Source organism: Aquila chrysaetos, chromosome 21, assembly GCF_900496995.4.
Source record: "Aquila chrysaetos chrysaetos chromosome 21, bAquChr1.4, whole genome shotgun sequence".
Classification (NCBI taxonomy): Eukaryota; Metazoa; Chordata; class Aves; order Accipitriformes; family Accipitridae; genus Aquila; species Aquila chrysaetos.
Genome location: NC_044024.1, coordinates 6,961,500 through 6,971,286, shown reverse-complemented (window position 1 = coordinate 6,971,286; position 9,787 = coordinate 6,961,500).

The following is a 9,787-nucleotide window of genomic DNA, read 5'->3' as shown; positions in this document are numbered from 1 at the left end:
TGCTTTTAAATCACAGTAGAGCTAGTACACAAAACAAAGGCTTCGGGCTGTTTCCAAGGTGATAAATCAAGAAGTAGTATAACATGTGGCAATAAGTTCACATTGCGGTTATTTAAGCCTTAAAATCTTCTTTGCTAGAGGATCTGCAAACCCCTTCCCCCTCATGCCTTCCTCCTTCCCCCCCTTTTTTTTAAAATGGAGGATTATCCAGGATAAGGAAATGCAGGTAGATGTTTGTACTGGCAAGACACCTAAATGTGAAGAAAAACTTGCAGGAAAAACTACCGTCTGTCACGCAATGCTAAAACCTTCCGAAATTACAGCAGGCTCCTGCCTTGGGGTGGAAAATTGGTGCTTTTGCAGTCTTCCCATCAGGCAGATTCTCAGAAGGTTACATCAAATTTCAGTGCTAATTTTCCTCAAAAGACTTCACCTAGCACTTTCAGACCATTTTTATTGACATCTTTGCGAAGGTTATTAGAATAACCAACAAATGTGCCAAATTTTTTATTGTTAGATACACATTTCTGTATTGTCAGATATAGTATGTATGAATATATCACACACCCTAACACAAATTATATCTGTACTCTAGCTGTCATTTGAAGTTATGTGTAGCTCACACCTGTAATATTTGAATGTTGCATTCTTTTGGAATACAGAGGTACCATTCCTAATATATTTTATCAGGAGGATTTAGTTGAGGACACAACAACACATCAGGCCTTAAAACCACAGATGACACAGTTTTCTATGATGATTCGTGTACCTCATACAGACCCTGTGAGTGTTATGCCCTATACAAAAAAAGGCTCAGGTCCCCAGAAATCAGACTTCAGCCTGTACTGTTGGAACGGGTTCTTGCTTTGCAAGTACACCCGTCCTTTCTGAACCTCATCAGGTTCCTGTGACCCATTCCTCCACCTTGCCTCGGTCCCTTTGAGTGGCAGCCCTGCTGTCAAGCAGGCAGAAGGTGGTAGACCCCCGACAAGAAGGAGTAGACCCCCAGACACACGTACGATGCCAGCATGCTCAACTTTGTCCACCAGCCAGCGAAACCTGCTCTCCCTTCCGCAATTTGTGCGCGCTTTAAGGAGCTTACCTGTTGGCAATAAATACGGCATGGTAGGGCCTCGGGGCATCACACTGCTATGGGCAGCAGCTGGCCTGAATCCAAGGACGGAAAAAAAGTCTAGGATCCTGAATCCTGAAATAGTTGTTCTCTTCCCTGAGTTACCAGACGTAGTAAGGATTGCTGTCACTACTGTGTGCAGGGTGTGACCTCAGGGCGCACTACCTCAAGGCTGCACCAGTTTATCTATTGTCAGCGATCCCTTTAGCTCTCTCCACAATAGATTGCTCCTCTGCTGTCAGTTGATCCAGTTTCAAAATCAGAAAAGTTCTCCCATTGTGCAGGAAAAAAGAGTCTGTAGTTTTTCTCATTATATTCTGTCACAGCTTAATAATATGAAGCTTTTATATTTCATAAAATAATGCCATCGTCATCTAATGTATGTAAAAGAAAGAGATGAGTATCTGAAAAATCAAGATGTCCTTGATTCTCTTCTCAGGATAATAAATTGTGTTTTTAAAAGACAGTCTTCAACCTTAAGCTTAGGTTTTTTTCCATGGTTTTACTTCCTAAACCAATAAATGACTAATTTGAGGAGCTTGATCATGACGGACCAACACGGTAAGCAGATAGAATGAAAAGCTGATACTATAAACCATTGTTTACTTTTTTTTTTTTTTTTTAAACTCAAATGCCTCAAATACTTTTTAGACTGCTTTATTTTTTCTTTTCTAGTTGCTTATGTCCTGAACAAATGTTTTTATGAGCACAAAGTGCTGTTTTTAGTGGAGGTCTAGAGGGGTCTGCACAAGAACATTAAGCAGGGTTATGACCCAGGAGACTAAGGCTTTGATCCAGTAATGAGATCATCAGATATACTCTCAGCAGTGTTACAGATGCACTGTACAATAAAACAGAACTAACTACAGCATCAAGAAATGCAGATCTAGAACAACCATATACAAAAAATGATTAGGGAACATCAGGCTAAAGAAACATAGGTTGAAAAATTACTTTCACTCAATCACTGAACGATTATTACATTTTCAACTTCAAAAATACAAACTTTATTAGTAATTTGCATTACAAATATAATCTTAATATCTATGCAGTACAAATTACAGATTAAAGGCAAAAACATAGCTTTCAAAATCCTGGAAGATTAGATTGGATCGAATCACCTGTGAAATACCTTATTGAACTATATCATGAAGGAAATATATGTATAGTTTTTAATAGACAACACATATTATTTTCACTCTTAATTAAGAAAGTTAGCAGGCAGTAGGTGAATGCTGCTACACTTAATATTTCCACAGCAGGGAGATTTTCAGGGCTATAAATTGTCTTAAGGATAGAGAAAGGGCTATCATTACAGTGAATTTTTACACTGTGAAAATAAGAATTGTATTTATATATAGAATAATATATTAGTGACAGCTCTTTTACACAGTAATCAGCTGGTGATCAGTTATTGGAACTGTGATTATCCCAGGCTGCATCCTGTTTAAGTGAGACTCCTTACCTGTGTCAACTCATCAATTATCACTTAATAAGAAGAGTTACTCCTGTTTAAATGTTCAACATGGACAAAGATAAATTCAGACATTAGCATAATGAAGTCTAATATCCCAATAAAGGGCCCAAGTCAATAACTGCTATGAGCCACATCCTGTATTTAGCCAGTCCTTTAAAGTTTTTGAGGGAGACATAGTCAAAATATTCAAAGGTAGGGAGGGAAGGTGTTTAAAAGACATTTGATTTAGAACATGGAAGTGAAACAGAATCATTTATGTTGCTTTAGATTTTGAAGCTGGGATCTGAATATTGCTATTTGCCATTTGTTAGCTAGCGGTTCTGCTTTTGATTTTATCTGAAAACTATAAAGAAGGAAGATTTCAATGCTCAATTACTCAAACCTGTTTCCACTACACTGTATGCTTTACTGTGCATCAGACAACCCTTGTCAGTTAGTCTTGCATTTTATTTGCGTACGTTTCTATCATCTGTTTTATCTTTAGTCCGGATTTTTTAAGCTACTTTAATTAGTGTAGTTTAAGGAAGATTTATCCGTTCTTAAATTTATACCTGAACTGCCTGCATCACTGGTCTTCAAATACCAGTTATTCAGGCTTTTTTAAAGAGCTGTGATTTATGTTCTATATTGTTTGAACTCAAAAGACTAGATGTGTAATGGTTATGTTAGAAACACTAATATTTATTCACACAAGTAAACGGATACTAGTTTGATGCAAAGTACCACCGCATGAAATACAAGCAGTTAATGAAGACTGCTTCTTTTTATGAATGAAAAACAATAAGAAAGTCACATACAGCCATCCATTTAGTAACACTCCAGAAAAGTTAAAGTTGACATGTCTATGTTGCTCTGCAGAGTAAGAGGTTACTCACCAAGCATAGGGAAAATTGAAAGAATGCGAAATCTAGCCTAGCCCCAAACCCAGCCATAACACCATCTTGAACATAGTCAAGTGTCCAGTACCTAGACTGAAACTAAGCATCAGTCAATAATCCCAGCTGACACTATCACCAGCCCTTGAAATCCAAGCCACTTAACATATAGAAATATATTCAATTAGCAAATGCTGCTTCTCCTAATTTTTCACACATGCTACAGCTGTAGTCCTGAGCACACAGACATGAGCTATTGCAACAAAAATTATGAAGGGGCCAATAGCTTACGCTCATGCCAGTCATCAGCTCTCCGGGGTTTAGAAAGTCCAGCAGTGAACTAGCTACTGGTTGGTTAATTCAGCAATAAACAAAGCTTTTCAATTCGTCTTTTCCCAAAACCTAACATCAGTAACACCCAGGTGACCACTTTTTAAACCAAAATTAAACAGTTTGTAATTTTGCTAGCACTGGCATTCATTTGAGATCTCCGAATACAGCAATAAATTAACATGAAAACCTCTATTACAAATAACTATAGCCAACATTTCAAGGGAAGACAATCAAAAAATAATGGTGTATGATCGTAATTTCTTTTTTACTCAGTAGCTATGCGATCAGACCACTTTTGCTTGGCATATGTGGGACCGAGATTCAATTCTTCTAAAACGATTTGAACGTGGACCTTCTGCCTCCCAGGAAAACTCTCAAATAACCGCGTTTTAGTCTATTCTTTGCTGAATGCTCCCAGTCTATCGAGTGGATGCTTTATACAAAATGCTTTCTCTAGAGCAGGAGCTAGAAGATCCTGGAAATCTTTTCTCCACTGTGATTCTCTCAGCTATCAGGCCATCACATCATTTCTTCATTTTGTCTTTTTAAGCATTTTGTACAAAAACTGAACAGCTCAGCTGAAGGCACTGAGACATATGGTTCATTATACATATGTACAGGAAACATCCTTTTCCAAAATTTACTCCTAATTCAGCAGAATTAGCTGAAAACTATGAACACAAATACAGATGTAAATACCCACAAAAGTGCTCAAGTTTTCCAGCACCTATAACTGGAATCTGATTTCAGCTTTGATGTTCAAATCATATATGTGTTTAGCTTTCAGCAGTCAAAGTCTAAAGCTTGTATCAAGATATCCAATTTGTGAGTTTTGCACTATGACATTTGAGAAAAATACTATTGTGGTGGGTTGACCCTGGCTGGATGCCAGGTGCCCACCAAAGCCACTCTGTCACTCCCCTCCTCAGCTGGACAGGGGACAGAAAATACAACAAGAGGCTCGTGGGTCGAGATCAGGACAGGGAGAGAGCACTCACCAATTACCATCACTGGCAAACCAGACTCGACTTGGGGAAATTAGCTTAATTTATTACCAATCACATCAGAGTAGGATAATAAGAAATAAAAACTAAACCTTAAAACACCTTCCCCCCACCCCTTCCCCCTTCCCAGGCTCAACTCCACTCCCAATCTTCTCTCCCTTCTCCCCCCCAGCAGTGCAGGGGGACAGGGAATGCGGGTTGGGGTCACTTCATCACACGTTGTCTCTGCCGCTTCTTCCTCCTCAGGGGGAGGACTCCTCACTCTTCCCCTGCTCCAGCATGGTGGCCCTCCCACGGGAGACAGTCCTTCACAAATTTCTCCAGCATGGGTCCCTTCTGTGGACTGCACTCCTTCATGAACTGCTCCAGCGTGGGTCCCTTCCATGGGCTGCAGTCCTTCAGGCACAGACTGCTCCAGCGTGGGTCCCCCATGGGGTCACAAGTCCTGCCAGCAAACCTGCTCCAGCGTGGGCTCCTCTCTCCACGGGTCCGCAAGTCCTGCCAGGAGCCTGCCCCGGCGCGGGCTTCCCACAGGGTCACAGCCTCCTTCGGGCACATCCCCCTGCTCCGGCGTGGGGTCCTCCCCAGGCTGCAGGTGGAGATCTGCTCCACCGTGGACCTCCCTGGGCTGCAGGGGGACAGCCTGCCTCACCGTGGTCTTCCCCACGGGCTGCAGGGGAATCTCTGCTCCGGCGCCTGGACCACCTCCTCCCCTCCTTCTGCACCGACCTGGGGGTCTGCAGGGTTGTTGCTCTCACATATTCTCACTTCTCTCTCCAGCTGCAATTTCTGTTGTACAGTAACTTTTCCCCTTCTTAAATCTGTTCTCCCAGAGGCACTACCACCGTCACTGACGGGCTCAGCCTTGGCCAGCGGCGGGTCCGTCTCGGAGCCGGCTGGCATTGGCTCTGTCGGACATGGGGGAAGCTTCTAGCAGCTTCTCTCAGAAGCTTCCCCTGTAGCCCCCCCCGCTACCAAAACCTTGCCACAGAAACCCAATACACATTATATCACGTACTTCTTGGAAAGTAAATGATTTACATTAACTCAGGTGTACAATAGTTACAAAAGCACAGTCTAATATTGTTAAAGAAATACTTTGACTTCCTTGCTGATAAGATCATTCTATCCTTGCAGAATGTCAACAGCTAATCATATTCTTTCTCTGCGCTGATATTATACTGAGAAATTGACTTTGCCATCTGGCTTTCTAGAATTTTTATCAGGTCTTTTTAATTAGGTTCAAATCATTGATTTCCATTGTTCCCCAGCTTCTATCTTTTTCAGTACCGTTAAGACTGAATCCATTTCCAGTGCACTGCAGTGTTCTCAAGTGGAACCTAAAATGAATAGGATTTTCCCACAGGTTTTCACACCTTACATCTGCTAGCAAAAGTCCTGTCATGCTTGCCTAGTAGTGCATATAATTCAATTTTTGTTTTATTAAGATATGAGGATGACCATTTTATTAAAAAAATAAAATCAAACAACCTTAAAAACTCCAAATGAAAAATGGGCCCAAGGATTAAAGATTAGAGACATCTGCAAGAAGGCTGGAAGGTTAGGTTGCTATAATTAAGTTGAACGTATTTCAATCAAAGTGGTTTTGAAGACTTTCCTAGGCCAAGCCATATTTCTATGTTAGTTTGCTTTTTCTATTCTGTTGCAATGCTAAAGGTGTTCATGTAGCTTTTCAAGTTTAGAAAAAATTTGCAATATCCAAATATTGCTGTATACTTCAGATACAGATACTGTAAATTTCAGCTTTCAGACCAGAAGCCCCTGCAAGACTATTTCTTTTAAACCTTGCACAGAACAGTAATTAAACTATACAGTAATTTTGGTAATGTTAATCTATAATGAAGACATTGTCTTTTGTAATAAAAGTCTTTAGGAATTTGCTTTCATAAGAAAAATTGAAGACATGTCCCTAAATAAATGAAGACTACCTTTAATTTGATTTCCAACGTACGCAAAATCCAGATCTGAACTTCCCCCCAGAATTTAATAGGGGGGCTCGGATAGGGGCCATAACCTTAGTTTTGGTTCAAAAATACAACAAACAAGAAAACACACACTCACAACAACTTGATTTTACAATTTAGATACTGAACACCTAGGTTTATATTTTCTGGTCATTTAAATCATTAGTTATATACAAATCTCTTTGCATTTTGAAAGTAAAATACAGCAAATCCTTTGGAAAGGAGACTAAAACCACCAGTTCAGGGTCTACACAACAAGGTTGTCAAAGATTTCAGTTGGGATGACAAGGTACACTAGCACTACTCCAAATGACACTGACAAGGCACTGCACTCACATTTAAGGTCCAAATATATCCAGACTTCCTAGGCTTTGTCACTGATGACCAAATAAACTTTTGGTATGAAAGCTGACAAGCTATTTTTTGCTAGGTACTAAAGCAATATCTTTCCTGCAGGCCAGGTTCCTGCAGGGCAGTGTTTTAGTTTCTAGTTGAGAGATGAAGTATCTCTCACTGGAACAATATTCCTTCCCTTTCCCCCCGCCCCCTACAAGGAAGGGCAAAATATAATAGTGTTATATGGGCAATGATTTACTAGTATATGTCTTTCTCTTGATGCAGTTGATGCAAACAGAACTTTCAGGATGGTCACATAAGTTAGTTCAGGTACTGGAGAGTACTTGGAAATTCAGCTAGCAAAATATTCATCTACAGTATTTCTAGAATCAGACAGAAGCTACCTCTGACTGGAGAAATTACAGCCCTTTTAAAAATTTTACTGGAAGTATGTATTAACCACATATCCACTTAATAACGTATCAATAGCAGAGCTTACTTCAAAGCAAAACAGGGGACCCATAGTGCAGTAAACTTAAGGCATAAGGATCAAAATATGGTGATACTTTGCAACTAAAGCCAGTAAACTGGCACACACGTCTATCCATTAGTATGAAAGGGGAAGGAGAAGGTGCAGGGCAACTTTCATAAGTTTTAATTGAAAGAAGCCCTTCCACCTACTCGAGTTGTACACTCTGGACACTTTGATTGGGAGATATTTGCTTAGAGATTAGAGCAAGCAAACTGTAAAGAAAAACCAGCAAATCATATGAGATTACATGAGGTATGGCGTGTCTCTGAAGTATGCCTGTTGGTACAGTGCCAGGTCTGCTTGATAATCCCAATGTATTTACTTCCATGAAATAGCACAAAATCACTGACTCATATTCAACTTGTGATCCAAAATATTCCCCAAATCATTTCCGAAACAACTCCAGCTGGACAACTCTTCTTAATTTTGTATTCATGCAGTTTGTCATTACTGTCTATGCATAGGGCCTTTCTATGCTTTTTATTCTGTCAGACATTTACCTCTAGTTCATCAAGAATTAAATATTGCCTTCTATCCTGATTGCAGCCCTTCTCAGATTACTGTTGTTTGAAATCTGACAAGCACATTATCTTTTCCATCATCCTGATCATTAATGAACAAATTTAGTAGAAACAGATCACAGGTCGGATTCCTAAGGAAACTTGCTTGATACAACCTACCAAACAGAAGTAAAACACGAATAAGTGCTTTTTGAGTGCTCTTTTCTAACCATTTACACATTAATCTTGGGTTAATTTCCCTAGCCTACTCGAGAGAATGTTACAGAAGTCTCAAAATGTTTTTTTTTAAATCAAGATATGCATCTACTGCTTCTCTTCTAGCCAAAGACTTGTTATGCTGCCATAGAAGAAAATTAGATTGGCTTTATAAGATTTGTTCTGGACAAACCCATGTTGACAGGTTCTTGTTATCTTATAGGCGCTTACAAGTAGTATGTTTGGTTTACTATTTTTCCTGAAATTGAAATTAAGCTGCCTCACCTGTAATTCTCCTGCTGTTATGTTTTCAAAAAATCATGGATGCCAGTTTCAGTCTTCCATAGCCTCACCTATCCTCCAGCACCTCTAAGATGATTATTAATGGCTCTGAGATCGATTCAGCCTGTTGGATCAATATAATGTGGACCAACTCACTTGAAAACATATAATGCAGCTATTTTATGTTCTTCTCCTATTATCACAGAATCATAGAACGGTTTGAGTTGGAAGGGACCTTGAAGTTCATCTAGTTCCAACCCCCCTGCCATGGGCAGGGACACCTTCCACTAGACCAGATTTTTCAAAGCCCCATCCAACCTGGCCTTGAACACTGCCAGGGATGGGGCATCCACAACTTCTCTGGGCAACCTGTTCCAGTGCCTCACCACCCCCATAGTGAAGAACTTCTTCCTTACATCTAATCTAAATCTACCCTCTTTCCATTTAAAGCCATCACCCCTTGTCCTGTGTCACTACACACCCTTGTAAAAAGTCCCTTTCCAGCTTTCTTGTAGGCACTTTTTAGGTACTGGAAGGCTGCTGTAAGGTCTCCCCAGAGCCTTTTCTTCTCCAAGCTGAATAACACCAACTATCTCAGCCTGTCCTCATACAGGAGGTGCTCCAGCCCTCTCATCATCTTCGTGGCCCTCCTCTGGGCTCACTCCAACAGGTCCATGTCCTTCTTATGTTGGGGGCCCCAGAGCTGGACTCAGTACTGCAGGTAGGGTCTCACGAGAGCGGAGCAGATGGGGAGAATCACCTCCCTCGACCTGCTGGTCACACTGCTTTTGATGCAGCCCAGGATACGGTTCGCTTTCTGGGCTGCAAGCACACATTGCTGGGTCATGTTGGGCTTCTCATCAACAAACACCCTAAGTCCTTCTCCTCAGGGCTGCTCTCAATCCATTCTCAGCCCAGCTTGTCTTTGCGTTAGGATTGCCCCGACCCATGTGCAGGACTTCACACTCAGCCTTGTTGAAATTCATGATGTTCGCATGGGCCCACGTCTCAAGCCTGTCGAGGTCCCTCTGGATGGCATTATAGCCTATTCTGCCTTTTTGGCATTAAAATTAATTGCCTCATTCAAGTAAACACAGCTGGCCTTTTTGGTGAAG